The sequence below is a fragment of the Equus przewalskii genome, chromosome 14, assembly GCF_037783145.1.
Source record: "Equus przewalskii isolate Varuska chromosome 14, EquPr2, whole genome shotgun sequence".
Taxonomy (NCBI): domain Eukaryota; kingdom Metazoa; phylum Chordata; class Mammalia; order Perissodactyla; family Equidae; genus Equus; species Equus przewalskii.
The window spans coordinates 40,562,247-40,577,923 of record NC_091844.1 but is presented as its reverse complement, the minus strand read 5'-3'; the positions used below and the strand labels follow the sequence as shown (position 1 = coordinate 40,577,923).

The 15,677-nt window shown below is 43.6% G+C and overlaps 1 long non-coding RNA gene across 5 annotated transcripts in view; it reads right to left on the bottom strand.

The window, feature by feature from the left end:
• LOC139075758 (uncharacterized) overlaps positions 1-14,952 on the bottom strand; it is a 47,633-nt gene extending 32,681 nt beyond the window's left edge. For 3 of the 5 annotated variants that reach the window (XR_011526521.1, XR_011526523.1, XR_011526524.1), the window contains exons 1-2: positions 14,732-14,900; positions 13,703-13,806 (exon numbers count right to left, since the gene is read on the bottom strand). This is a non-coding gene — a long non-coding RNA (uncharacterized lncRNA). Of the gene's footprint in view, positions 1-13,702; positions 13,807-14,731 lie in introns of all 5 variants that reach the window. The other 2 variants (XR_011526522.1, XR_011526520.1) reach the window with 2 other exon arrangements.
• Positions 14,953-15,677: the final 725 nt, after the last annotated feature.

Below are 15,677 nucleotides of genomic sequence, written 5' to 3'. Positions count from 1 at the left end.
GCCCAGAGTGGCCTCTGGGGATACTCATAGCTCAGTGATGAATTAATGAGTTAATGAGATCAGACATGCTGTACGTAACTCTTCTAATTTTTTCTTCAAAGTTTTCATAAATGAACCAAGGCTTGTGGAAGAAAGTTTTCTAATATCCTTAGCAGTATATGTGTTCCACGCCACACAGTTAGTCATTTAGAGGGAACGAAAGAACTGCGAGATAATAAGGTGGGTGATGGATTAATAACAGAAGTTTATGTTGTTTTTCCTTGAGTAAGATACCTGCATTTATTAAACCATTTTAAGAAATCCTTTCTCTAGGATCAAAATGTCTTGGCCCTTGCTTGAACTGGAAGTTGGGGAGGGTATGTGGAGGGGTGAGAATTCCTTTGAATTAAGATTATTTACAGAACAAAGCTACGTTTAATTACTCTAATTATTTTTTTAAAATATTTTTTCTACTTTATCTCCCCAAATCCCCCCTATGCACAGTTGTATATCCTAGCTGAAGGTCCTTCTAGTTGTGGGATCTCTAATTATTTTTGAATGAAGATCCTCACATATCTTTTAGAGACTCAGGGATGGTTACAGATATTGCTAAGAATTTTCTGCAGATGTTCAGGTTTTATAAGAATGCAAAAAGCTCCAAAGGTACCATGCCCTTTCTCCTATCCTCCATTTTCTTTTTAAAAATCCCCCAGGTAGAAGACACAACAAATTGCATCTATTTTACAGAAAAGAGACGTTCTGTTTTAACTTTTTTTGGTCTTTATCAGACATTGCACTACTGTATTTTAAAATCTGGCAACAGGTTTCCGATACTCAATATAACAATCTCAGTGTATTAATTAGTTTTCAAGACCCCCAAGCAATAAAAATCTAGTTGTTCAAGGTCACAGTTTGACTTATTTACAATTGACAAATAACTTGGCAAACTCTGCACCAAACGTCTCTGTACAATAGAAAATATATTGTCATTCAAGTTAACAAAAGAATCTTTCTTTGCCATCTCACTACAATGGCGCTGCAAATGAACATCGCCTGAATAAAATCCTAACCACATTTTCACTCTCATTAACCACAGTAGGGTATCACACAATTTGCCTGGCTCCTGTTTAGACCACTGTGCACCATTTTAGTAGCAGTAGTTTGATGGGTTTTATGGCAGGTGATATATGGAGTGGGAGTTCCGGGAGTCGTAAACAGAAGGCACTGTGTATCACAATGTGGTTTAGGGATATAATGACCGTGTTGTAAAGCAAGGGATGACAATAGTGCACTAGGCTTGGGGTACTGAACCAATAGACCAAACAACTCAACATATTTCAAGAAAGAAAATATCCCAGCAAGGTGTGTGTGCATGTGTGAGTCTGGGCTTTCTTCTAGCTTTCATTAATTACTTCGGATGAATTTGAATAAGAACTATTAAAAACTGAAATAAATCTGCATCCCTCTGAGAAACTAGAACATTTCTCTTTCCTTCTAGCACAATCTTTTTCTGCATCTTCTGTCTAACCCTTAACCACGTTTCCTGGCAGAATAATTAAGTAAACAGTCCTAGTATAAGGAAAGGAGCAGCGGAAATTTGAGATGGATGCAGAGGAGAAAAATAACAACAAAATAAACTTTCCTTCCTTTCCAGGAGAACCTGTGCCCTATGGCAGAGGTCAAATTATGTCTGATCTAAGAGGGACCCCTCCTGCCCAGACAGCAGGCAGACTTTGTGAGGTTCAGCTGGTCTCAGGATTCCTTCTGTTAACATTCCTGGATATCCAAAACCTTGACTGTCTCTAAGTCACTTACAGTCACTTTCTCCCAGACAGTGGGTTTGGTACTCTGCAAACAAAAAAATGGCAACATGTGGCCTCTTTCAAAGAAAACTATATTGAACCAACAAAGGAGGGCTTGTGGTTACTAACTTGCTGTGTGGACTTGGTCAACTCACAAAACCTCTCTGAGTCTTCATTTCATTTTGGCACACCATTCTGTCTTACTGACCTACTATAGGGATCACGCTGGGTAGTGGTTTGAAATTCTAAAGCAAAATGCCAATATAAATCATCATCTTCATCACCGTCATTGCCATCACCGCCATTATCACAGCAGTAGAATATGCTAGGATATTAATGTGCATTTTGTTCTATGTTTCCCTTCCTTGGTTCCCAGAGAGTAGCCAGGCTCTTTGTGTTCCTTACTTTAGCAGAGGATTGTAAAGGCTGAAAGTAGAAATTGCCTGCAGAAAAATCTCTACCTGGCTTTTTTTGCCCCCTAAAACTTTGAGCTCCTTGAGACACAGGAAAGGAAACAAATGCTTTTGAGTTGGGAGATTTCCCAAGATTGAGAAGGGATTGGAGTGGAGTGGGACGCAAAGGCTCTTCTGCCATTCCCTGGGGAGGTGACAGAGCCTCTGGTGGGGAGTTCTGCCTGAAGAGGCTGACCCTAGACAGGAAGGCTCCCAGACTTGGCAAAAATATGGCGCCGGGGAAGCATTGCATTTACCAGACTTCAAGGAACCGGTGCAGACTGGGGTCTGAACAATACCCAGGGTGGACCAATGCCAGACAGGCCTCAAGAAACATCTTCATCCCCGACTCTCCGCCAAAATGAGTGACACGGAATTTCTCCTCTGAGTGAAATCAGATATCGTTTGATTTAAATAAAATAATTTTGCACACCTGAGTTTGTGGCCTAATGCTCAGGTCTACTTTACTGTCACCCTGGATAACTGTATCAGGATGGGAAGTAGACCTCAACCGGCATTTAAATTATACAGAGCTAGTCTGCAGTGATATTCCCATCCCTGTTCATTTGACATTTGCAAATTACTCCTTCAAAGATCTGACACAATTGGGGACACTCAAAAAGAATATACCACCCCCCCAAAAAAAAGCCCCACAAAGGAAATGCAAGAACAAAGGCCACCTCACTAGCAGGCATTCTCAGCTTTGCAAGGGGGCTCCTAGGAGGAGGACACCTCCTTTGGAATGTGGAAGTTCCAACGCACTTTCTAAAATCTCTGTGGCATTGCCGCATCCACAACCACTCCTGATATTTGCAAGTGTAGAAGGGAGACACGGCCCGCTGCACCTCCCAGGCCTCACATCCTGATACCCAGCTCCAGCCAGGCACGCAGCCATGGTCTATATGGAACTGCCGAGTCTGTCACTTCATTTCCTCCTTCCTTCTTAACAAGGAAATGACTGACCCATGTGTACCACGTATCTATTTATCAACAGATCATAAGCTCAGTCTTCTGAGATCTTGTGACAGGTCCCATTAGCTGTGAGCTACCCAATAATGTGTATAATCAGTTGTTAATGGCACTATGCTATTCTGTGATAACTGGGCCATTAGCGAGTGTCAGCGCAGTCCCCCACCTGACTGATATCTGGCTTCAGTGAAGCTGCGCATTTCCATCCATGATGGTGCCCCCACAGGTGAGAGGTGGGGTGGGTGCCTTCTTAAATTGCCCATTCTGGACACCATGTGTCCCTTTACAGTCTCTTTTTGGGACTCCTATAGCAAAGCAGCTTATGGACAATTGGGTTATAAGGGAAAACAGTATTCCATTTGAAATGACAAAATGAAGTCTGAAAGCAAATAAATAGGTCCCTCTGATCCTCAAGGTGCTTTGAGTCACAGCAAGATAACTGACCCTTTGGGAACAATCCTAAACTTCCAAGTCACGCTAAAAGCCGATCTTCTCAAAGCCATTCCATACGCAAATCTCTTACAAGGGTTCCGCCATAGCTGTTCTTTTTGACTGTGGAGAAACTTCAACAAGCTCATAGAGTTTAGAGTTTCACAGACACACACACTTCTTTTCAAATAAAAATGTCTCCACCACCAAAGCTTAGGTTTCATTCTCCATGCTTATTCCAAGACCTACTTGATTTTTTTTTTAATCCATTTCATTTAAGGGACCAGGAGCAAAAAGCACCAAAAGCCTCAAGCAAAAGGGAAATGCGCAAGATTCCAGGTCCTGAGTTTCCCTTTGTGCGCACTACAAAATCCACGCCCGTCACCCAAACAGGACAGCCTCCAACCTCAGCCCAAATTCAGACACTTCAGAAGTGTTCCCAGCTCAGACCTTCATAGGTCAGAATTTGATTTATTTGGGAAAGGAAAGTTTCATTGAACCTAAAAATCTGTCAACCGAATCCAGCCAATGCTCAAGTGATTTACATCTGCTCTACGGCCCAGCACTGCCTATCAAAGGCCCTAGAGTTTTTACTGCTGCCTCCATAAAAAAGAAATTTAGCACTAAGGACTTGCCAAAGGGTCATCACATGTTGTTGGAGGGAAATAAAGAATGAGATATTTGTAAAGCACAGGGAGAAAGGACGAGGCTCAGCTTACTCTCTCCCTCCAGTTCTGACTGCCAAGAAACTGCGGCCTGGGTCTGTTCTTTCCGGAAGAGTCATTTCCTCAGAACAACTGAGGAAACAAAGGTACTCCCAGGCTTTAGAGGGGAAGAGGGTTCCTGACCCAGCTTGGTGTCCTAGGCCAATGGCAGCAGTCTTGGTCCAAATTCACCCCAGAGTGAGAGGGCTTAGGTTTGGTATGTCACAACATGGCAGAGGTGGGATGGCGAGGCAAAAACTCTGACTATAAATGGCTTAAAACATTAAATTACAGTGTTCAGAATCCTTTCCCAAGGAGAGGTGGATCTAATACACATCCAGAGGCATCAACCATACCAACTCCAATAGAAACCAGGCACCCAAGCTCAACTGTTCAACAGTAAAATTATAGATAAGCTGGGAATGTGAGGAATTATTCCTCCCCGGGCAGTGATTCATTCATTCATAAGGGAAAAAAACACATTATGTGCCCACTGCATGCCACACACTGAGTTCAGCATGCAGAGAAGAACCAACCAGAATACAGCCTCCAAATTCCTGAACCTTGTAGGAGAGTGAAGACTCCTTATGGTTTGAAAGGTGAGCTCAGAGATAGGACCAATTAGGGAAGGTCTGAGCTCCCTCCTGATAAGATGACTCAGCTGTCAATGCCTCCCAATGACCCTGCACTTTTGTACAATGCCACATCCTGCCTCTGCCTGAATCTCTGCTTGTTTATGAATGTGCCCATTCATTTATTCACGGGTACATTTATTCAGTTAACCATTATTTATCAAATCCCTAGTATATTCTAAACATCATGCTATGCTCTAGATATATAATGCTGAGCAAAACCCAAACATGATTCCTGCCTTCATGGAGCTTATTAATAACTAATTACAAGTATATGTGGAATTTCCATTGTCTAAGTGCCATAAAGGAGAAATTCGTGGTGCTCCATGAGAGTCTAAAATGGAGAGGGAGGGGCCAGCCCGGTGGCGCAGCAGTTAAGTGCGCATGCACATTCCGCTTCCCCGGCCCCGGGTTCACAAGTTCAGATCCCAGGTGCGGACACGGCACCACTTGGCAAAAGCCATGCTGTAGTAGGCGTCCCACATATAAAGTAGAGGAAGATGGGCACGGATGTTAGCTCAGGGCCAGTCTTCTTCAGCAAAAAGAGGAGGATTGGCAGCAGTTAGTTCAGGGCTAATCTTCCTCAAAAAAGATAAATAAATAAAATGGAGAGGGAGGCTTGACCTGATCAGGGAGATCAGGGATAATTTCCCTGATCTTGACCTCTGATTGAGAGGATGAGAAGAATTAGAGAAAAGGAGGAGGGAAGAGTGCTCCAGGCAGAGGCGACTGCAGTCACAGGAGCTGGGTGCGGTGTGTGAGTAGCAGGACTGAAGGCAGGCCAGGGTTGGTGGAGCACAGCATGAAGGGGCACCTGGAAGAAGACACAGCTACAGAAGAGCACATGGCAGTTTGACAACACTCAGCAGGAAGTGCGACTTTGTCCTAAGAACTATGAAAAGATTTTGCAGGCTGTCAAATGCTCATATTGGTTTTTAGAAAAAGTCCCTCTGGCATTTTCTGTAGGATGGAGAAAAGAAAGTAAGGAAGCCAGCATGGAAGCAGGGAGATCTGTGGGGAGGCTTTTACAGTCCAAGGAAAAGATGATTTGACTTGGATAAGGGTGGTGTTGGAAGTGGAAATTGGGGGCAGGGGGAGTGAATGCATTAGGAGGTAAAAGCAAAAAGGGTTTGGATTGGAGATGTCGGGGGAGGGGTTGCCAAGATGACATCTAGGTTTCTGGTTTGCATAGCTGGAGGAAGAGTTGGCCAAACCACAGTCTGCCTTGTGGTGTTGATCTGTGTTCATCACCACATCTCAGCTTGCCTGACTCTTTCCCACTCCGCAAGTGCTCAGTTCCTCACCTTCAGCCTCAACGATGAGCTAGCTGGTCTCAACCTCGACCTTCTGGACCAGGTCTCCTGATGGTGCTCTTCAGAATGTCATCTGGCTTCACGCACCAAGACACCTCTATACCTCTTTCTTGGGTCCTGTAATCATCCTTCTCCCCAACCTCTCCACTCCTGCCTTAACTTTAACCAATCAGATCTCTTGAGTTCAAGTTACTGCACACCCTGCCATGCTGGTTAAAACGGGGCAAGATACTCCTTCATGGTTGTTTGCAGACTTATTCCTGATAGACAATATTGTGCTTTCATGGTTGGACGTGCAAAAAAAAGTCAACTCTCATTTTTACAGCAATGGAGAAATTAGTAATGATGCTGTCACTGAACTGCTGTTTACTGAATAGCACGTTGTACACTTTATGTAGTTTAAACTCCTTAAAACTTGACAATAATGCCATGAGGAAAATATTATGAATATTATCCCCATTTCACAGATGAGGGAACTGAGGCATAGAGAGGTTAAGTATTAACCTAAGTTCGCATGGCTGATAAGTGACAGAAATGGTATTCAACCCAGGCAGTCTGACTCAGGAGCTGGTTCTCTTGGCCACTACCGCCTAGTGCCTGAGACAGAGATTCAAATTTGTCTGGCTTGAAAACTCCTGCTACAGGCAGATGGACATGTGCACAGGTTCTCCCAGACTCACAACCCTGGGTACAGGTCTTGAACCCCTCTTGGTCCAGCCATATTACCATCATTACAAACTGGAAGGAGTCATCAAGTAACCCCAAGAAATAAAGCCATCACTGCACAGAACCAAAATCAAGTGTCATTTGCTTCTAAGGATTTTCTACTGTCCTCTGTATCCGCCTTTGCTATGGTTATCTCTCATTTTCTTCCGGAAACTGGATTCCAGTGGTGTCTATGAAACGATGCAAGGCTGTTTGTCCCTCACACTGTATAACCCCACGTTGTTGCATATTTGAGTTGGCTTATCCATTTACTGACTCCCTCCCTCCTCCTTCCCTGTTCCTTTTCAAATCTCAAGGCTGCTACTAGTTCAGTATCTCACAGCTTTTTTCCCTTCATGGAATTCACTGTTTTTAATCTGTTGTCTCCTCTTGGAAAATATGTGGGGTGTTTCCCTAGGAAGAAATATACTACTCTGAATAAGAGGACAGCTGCCCTCTTTGTCTGTTGTACTTGGTATATTGTATAATAAACCATGTCAAATTGGGGGTGGCTCTCCTCCACTCCAACAGAGTAAAATGCTTGAGCTTGCAGACATCTACTCATTTTGTGTATTAGATTACGGTTAATTTTAACAAAAATTGCAAATATTTATTGGGCATTTTACAATGTGCTAGGCATTGTGATGAGCCCTTTGTAGCCACTATCTGATTTAATCCTTGCATCAACCCTATTTGCCAGATATAATTAATGTTATTTTATAAAGGAGGAAACTGAAGTTCAGAAAGATGGCATAACTTTCCCAAGGGCACACAGATCAGAAGTTACAAAGTCAAGGCTTGAACCCAGGTCTCTTGGCCCCAATGCCATTCACTTACCCAGTATGTTAGACAGCTAGAAGACCTTTCCAGAAGTCAACATCAACAAAACTTGTCAGAAATTCAGAATCTCAGGTCCTACTCCAGACCTACTGCATTTCCATAAGACCCTCAGATGACTTGTATGAACATTGATGTTAGAGAAGCACTGATCCAGACCATTCCCCAGACTTTAAGCTTCATGGCCCCTTCACTGTCCCATAGCTTAACGTATTTACCATTCGGCCCTTTAAAAAAAGTTTGTTTACCTTTGGGTTAGGTGATCGATAACGTCTCCTCCAACTGTAATACTCTGTGATTCCCTAATTCTTGTGTTGTATCCAGCTCCATTAAAACTTACAGTATTTAGGAGAAGATGTCTGAATAAATCCCCCATATACCCAGTATTTTAAATGGTTGATGCAGCATCCATTCCACAGAAAATATGGCTCATGAGCCTGAGCCAGTGAGCTGAGCTAGAGGGGGGAGTTTCTTTCAGAAGTGAGGGAAGTCTGAGATGCTTGCAGCTATTTCAGCTTTTCAAGGAGACCTTGTGTTTGATACTCTGTGTGTGTGTGGCGGCGGGTGGAGGGGGGGGCCTGAGAGTGTGAAAGCTCTATGTATCCAGTTCCTTTCACATTAATAGAAGGCACATGGCTCCTTCAAGAGGGAAAATATCTTTCAGGAACAGCATAATTTGCACTAGCAGATAACAAATAGTTGGAAGTTTTCTCAGTGAGCAACCATTGTATCTGGTTTCAAATTCCTTTTTCAAGCCAAAGAAAATGATGATGATCTCTAAGCCATTGCTGTTTTTTGCACAGACCTGAACTCAGCATTCTAAACAGGACTATGCAGAATTGGATTACATTTCATCTCCCTCACCCATCCATCTTCCCCTTTCCTGCTCATTTGCTGGGGCTGCAAAAGTATTGAGTGCTCCAGGAGAGACTTGGTTTTCCAAACCATGCAAAAGTCATTATGAATGGCCTTGTGTCCAGGTAAAGGTTAAGGAGGTCTTTTGTTGTTCTAGTTTAACTTGTCCCTGCCACTGCAGCCTAATCATTCCACATAATAACAGGCCTGATACACAGGCCCGAGTCAAAGTCGCAAGTCAATAAATCCATTCCTTCCTCCCTTTCCGGCACAGTGTTGAATAGTAGTGAGTGTGCAGTGTCACCAGATCCCGTAGTCCATCACGTCAAGGTCGTCTGGTATATAGCACATAAAAGAAAAAAAAAAAACTTTCTTTCTTTTCAGTGCCTTGCACATCCAAGAGAAGCGTCGCAGTCCCACACACAAAGGCAGATGAGGAAGGGGTCGAAAAGCAAAGAGCGATGGCCCTGGTTCAAAGGATCCTGGAGCCACTGAAATTGAGAGCCATGGGTTCTAGATATCAGGTGCCTATGTTGTCCTCCTTGTTTTACGAATAAGGAAACTGATGCCAGAATTGGGGAAGGGATTTGTCCAAGATGGTATGGTCAGCACCTTCTAGGGCTAGGACTGGAATGCAGGCCTCCTGTCTCCCAGATCACTGCTCATTGTTTGCTTTGAAAGCAGAAGACAGGGGGATGCACAGAGAGAAGGACAGAAATTTCCCCCTTTCCAAAAAGAAAAAACTAGCCAATCCCACCTCCTACACAGTCCACCCTTTGCACTCAGACACGCCCCATCTGTAGATAAACAGCATGAAGTCACATTCAGACTTTGTTTCTAGAGGGAAAATATCCAAACATCTAAAAACCTCAGTTTCCTCATCTGTAAAACGGAGATAATAAAGGTGTCTAGTCCAAAGGGTTGTGATGAGGCTGAAATGCGTGGGATTGTACCTGACTAATGGCAACAGCTCAGTAAACGCCAGCTCTTACTGTAATCATCGTTGTCACCAGGACAAAGACAGCTGCTGCGTGTTAACCCGCAGACGCTGCCTAGTCAGCCCCTTTCTTCCTGCACCATGCAGGCAGACTCTTGGCTGCTGCCAATGAGACAAACTATGGCTCACCAAATTATCTTTTCACCTCTGATGTGAAAATAAAACCTGCTGATAGAGGCTCCTTGAAAGTGTGCAACCCTGAGTTATAGTTTGTTTACTTTGCTAAGGGACTTCCAGCTCGTCCAGGTTCATAAATTCCTTGTGGTGGACCGGGGAGGGATTGTAAATTAACTTGAATAATAGGACTACATTTGTGTACCTTCCAAAGGTTTAAATCGCTTCAAAAGGAAAAAAAAGTCACGCTTCTCATCTGCTGTCTCAATTTTTCCCTTAATTAGCAGTTGGATTAGATACTCTGGGAGATGAGGGATTAAAGGCCCCTAGGAGAGACCTGAACCAAATGTCAAGAATTTCTGCCCAGGGACCCTTGAGTCGGTCTTTCCACCACACCTGTGAGATGGATATAATGCTGTGGACCTGAGGCCCAGATCCTGCCAAATACCTGCTTCTGCTTAGCAAGGCCTGGGCTTCTCTGGCATAATGAGCACCTATTTTTGTAAAGACTATGCCAAAGGGGAACATACGGCAGGTGCAGGGCACTGGGCTTCCTCTGAGGAATTAAGAAGATGTTTAACATCTGTCTAGCGTAGTACTAGGCACATAGTAGGCATTCTTTATAAACTTCTCATTTCCTCAGGAACTCCTTCCTTGTCCGTTTTTCACAACTGTGAAAGCCCCGCCCTAGAGAAGGGTGTTTTCCATCAAGGCACAGGACAATCGCTGAGAGTCAGAAGTGTAGTAAAAAGGACTCCAAAGGTCTGGTTTTGGGGCATTGACCTAAGCCAGTCTGAATTGGTCAAGCTATTTATTCTCGTGACATTCTGAGATACTGCAAGGATGAATGGAATAATGTCCATAAATACTGTTTAATGTCAAATAGCACAACTCTCTTTGTTCGCCTAAGCTAGAAATTACTGCATAAGAGTTATCATTGGTACCATTTTTGCAAACAATGATAGGCTGGCTCGATAACTTATAAAGGGCTTCTTGAATCCTGCCCCTACCCCATGTCCGTTCTTTTTTATTCTCCTTCCCTTTTGATGTTTAAAGTTGATCCTAAACTCAAAAAAATATAGTAAAATAAAAATGACTAGCATTTATGGATGACTTTAATTATCTTAAGTTTTAAAGAATAAATACCTACTACTATAAAAATTTCAAAGACAATCCAAATTCTCCTCAAATGGTCCTACTAAGTAATCCCACAGATTTTCACACAAACTTGAATATCTCAGATACATGGATGATATACAGAATGTCTCATGTAGGGCAACAGAAGACACAGGAAGGGGAAAAAGAAAAATGTCCATCTTAAGTGCTGCTCAGAGCAATACTTGAAGGACATACCATATTTTCCAACCAATGGGATCAGCCCATGCACTGGCATCTGATATTCCCTCCAAACAAATTGATCAGGATGAAAAATGTAACTTATATTAGTAAGTATGACATTCAAGACACCTCAAAAAATGTATGAGTTACCCTGGAATCTCAGAACTCAAGAGGAGCCCCCACAACCGAGAAGGCTCATTCTCAAACCATCTTAGAAAGAGTAGCAGAAAAAAAGAGTTGTCCACTCACTTGGCAACACCCAGACAAGAAATCTGCATACTGACTCCTAGTAAACCTGAGGAACAAGAAGCTACACTTTTTCCTAATCTGGCTGCAATCTTCATCTGCACAAGTGTTTATCCCAGTGCTTTGTTTTGTTCCACGTGTTCGTTATTTGCGCAGCGCTGAACTAGGTCCCACAGTGGAAGAGAGAGGGGAATCACTGCGTAGCTAACACAGCCCTGTAACCAATAAAATCGTTTTCTGATGAGGAAAGAACTTATCTTTACAAAGAAAAGGAATTTTGGAAAAAAAGGATGAGTAAAGAAATCAAGGCAATAACCATTAATTGAGTGACTACTTCATTCAGGCACTGCGCTGTACGATTCATGTGCACCAGTTCATGCCGGAAACAGCATAGATGAATGGCTAAGAGGTCAGCCTTGGGAGCTAGACCACCAGGTCTGAATACCAGCCCTACCGCTGACTAGATTGGTTACTTTGGACGAGTTAATTAAATTCTTTTTGACTCAGTTTTCTCATCTGTAAAATGAGCATAATTGCAATGCCTACCTCATAAAATAGTTATGAGGACTCATTGAGTTAATACAAGTAAAGAGCTTATAACAATGCAAGGCTCAGAGTAAGTCCTCAGTAAATGTACACTGTTATTGATCCTAACATCATCCCTATGATGAAGGTGTGATGAAGGGTTGAGCCTCGAGAGTTTCAATAACCTGTGAGGTCCAGTATTATCTACACCCACACAGCTGCTGACTCCTGTGCTAAAACATCCCTCTCTGACCCCTACCTCCTCTTGTTTAACCACCTCCTCAAAACTCAATTCAGATGCCCACTCCAAAGAAACTTCTTTGATTCCTCTACCTACCCCACCATTGAGCTAAGTGCCAGTGTCCTGGGCAATCCCATAGCACCTGCTATACTCCATTGAAGCTCTCCCTTCAGTGTCTGTCTCCTCCACTGCTATAGTGGCTCCTCAGCATCAATAGCTCCCAACATAATGCCTGGCACATAGTAGGCACTTAATAAATCTTTGTTGCATGAAGAAAGAATGAGGTAGGGAAGGACAAACAGCTCAGAAGTATTAGCCCCCCTCACATGAAATTCTTTCCTGCATGGCTTCTGCTCTTAACAAAGTTTTCTGCAGCCATATGAGGAAAATGTTAGCAAAGGATCTTAGAGCAGAAGTTCTGAAAGGGTTCAGAGGAGAATGCCCAAGATGGGCAGAGCAGTCAAGGAACGTTTCATGGACAACTCAAGCTAGTCCCTGAAAGGCGTGGAATTAGCATAAGCAGAAGTGTGAGGAAAGGCGTCTACCCACAGAGAGGTGGAGAAACACAGGGTAACGTAAGAAAAGACTGTGTAGCGCTTTGGATCCTAGACCAAGGGAAAGAGAAACCACTGAATCCTGTTCCCCTCTCCTACCATCCTCAGTGTCCTAAGGAGCCTCACCTTAGGGGTTACACAGACTCACCAAGGGTAGTTTCAACCATTCGTTTTATTAGAAAGGAAGACTAGTCCATGAGATAGAATCAAACAGTCCTGGATTTTAACTCTAGCTTCAGCTGCTGAATACCTCAGCAGCACTAGGCAATCGGATATGGACATCTACGAAACAGGGATATACAATCTCTCATACGGTTATTGAGAGGATTCAAAATAACATAACATCGCTGACCCACAGTCGCTGTTCAATAAATATTACCTACCATTCTCATCCTTACCTTACACTGGCACCCACACTCTCTGAGAATCACTAGAGTTACGCCACAGTCATATCCTCTCTAATGAATCTGTACCCCCTTCCACATCTCTGGGAACTCGATTCTAATTAGACTGTTTACAGCTAAGTGTTGTCCTTTCCCCAACAACCTGACCAGAGGTTTCTGCGATGGAAGAGGGGGTTCCCATTAAACCAAGATTAGTCCCTTGGGAAAAGGGAGAAGGTAAGCTGCGCATCCCCCTACACCACCACCACTTCTCAAACTAATGGTCAGGAACAGGCAGCAAAATTGACGCTGAGTCCCTCTCTGTCACTTTTTCATGAGGTGGCTCTGCGCACGTGTATTTTGCACCACTCGCCAGCAAACAAAATGGAGTGGTGTAGTTAATTGAAAAACAGCTCTGCCCTGCCTGCCATAATTGACATTAACTACTGTTTGGGGTAGGAAATCAGCCATTTCCAATTGATATTAAACAGGAAATCATTTAACATCAATGGATATAAACCAGGCGCAATTGTGCTGAATTAGGGAGAAACGCTTTGGCTCATGTTAAAAAATGTTTCTGTGAAGTGGGATTTTTCAGAGTAAGTGAATATTAAGTCAGCTTAATACCTGTATTAGGAAAAAGAAGAAACCACTTCTCAGTCTCCCCTCAGGCTTGGAAGAAGGCTGCCAAATGCTCTCTTGGAAGAAGCCATGTTCTAAGGTGGTCCTGTCTTTGAAAAACAAAGTAGAAAGAAGGTATAATCTGGGAGAGCAGATGAAAGGAGGAAGAGAGTCTCCTGCAAGTTTATCCAACATTGTCTGCTGTCGGGGGAGAAGCTGGAGCCCTGTGAAGGGGCAAATATGGGGAATCTCTTGGCTTCCCTCCAAGAAAGGGCCGTAGGGACTGTGTCCCTGATATGAGGAAGATAAATAAGAGCACAGATACGTGAAGGGAAAGAGATGCCATCGCGTCTTTCCCTCTCATCTGAATTCTTTTTTCTATCATGAACCAGCACGATTTGGCAGTCCATGGCTTCTCCCCAACCTACGATATCATGGTGCTGATTCTCCTAATCAAAGTAGTACAAACCCTTGTAATTATGGCTGACATATTATCAGTCGGGGCTTTAGAAATCTCCCCATTATTGTCCAAAAAGCACAAACACCTAATCTGACTTGTGATCCTCCCCTCACAGCAAGAACAAGGAAGAGAGAGGACAGATAGGAGAAGACGGAAGTAAGAGAATAAGATGACCAGAGAGAGAAAATGAGGGCCTTGTGGGGAGGGGAGAGAAAAACTGACTGTCTAGGGGAAAAAGAGGCAAGGAAGATCTGAAGGCCAGAGTGGGCACTTCACAGGGTACTCCGAGAGTCCAGTGCTCCATTTTCTAGATGAGGAAACTGAGGACGAAATGGGTTCTGTGACACGGCCCAGGCCACACAGCTACTTAGTGCCAGAGCCTGGTCCAGAGGTCTCCTGATTCACTCTCCATCTTTAGTCCCTCATACTATCTCAAGAATAAAGAAGTAACAAGAGAAGAAAGAAGAGAGAAGGAGGAAAGACAGTAAGAAAGGGGTGGAAGAAAGTCTTAGAAGTACAAAGCCAGCAGGTCAGCATAGAATTTCTATTTTAGGAGTAAATTTAAAATATCATACTCATCTCTGAGTCGACACCCACGTATGGTTAGCAGAGTCCAGGACACACAATTTGTCAGCCCTGAGAACTTTCTGTATGGAATGGTGGCAGTCTCAGACACCGGGCCTTCATCCCCTCGCCTGTGAGATTTCCATGCCAGGCCTTCACATCTGTGGCATTTGTGTGGCTGAAATAGCCAGCGAGATTTCATCCTGGGCACAATTTTCAGTCCTTGAGTTCTAAGCAATCGCTGAGACCTTGTCCTTTTGAGTGCGTTTTATATGGAAATGAAATTTGTCCTCTCTGAGGTAAAGAGACTAAATGAATGTTTGTAAAAATTATGTATCTCACAAACATTTCTTCTAACAGGAGGCAGCCCTGTCAACGTATGGTGAACAAGGGAGGTGATGCTCTCAAAGTGAAAGAAGGGAAAACCTTCTTCATGGTCTGTCTCTTTTTGCAAGCAAAGCTAGCTCTTTTCTGGCACTGTGCCCTAAAAATGGAGCAACAGATAAAGGTCGGCTTGCAGAAAAGCCTCCTGGTCTCTTTCCTCTCAAAGGAGGTGGAGGAATCAACAGGGTGCTGCCACTCTGGGCTCAGGATGCGATCAGCTAAGTCTTGTCCTGGGGTAAAGATGTGGAGAGAGCTGAGCAAGCTGCCACCAGCCTTCCCAGATTTTTTCACAACTGTGAGCCAAAAGCTCTTGATTCCTGGCTTCCTCACCAGCCGTTTGCTCACATAGGACAATCATGGAGGGGGTAAAAAATGGCCAGAATATGCTTGGCTACACTGTGACCCCCTGATTTGGAAGAGGAACACGTATCAAGCCGGACTATGGCTATTTCACTTGCTTTGTCAAACAACCTGCACATGTAAGGTCAAGGCTAGTTTGTTCACTCATCTATTCATTAAGTCAATCAACAAGCATAGCATTGAGCATATACTCTGTACTAGACACCCTGCTGG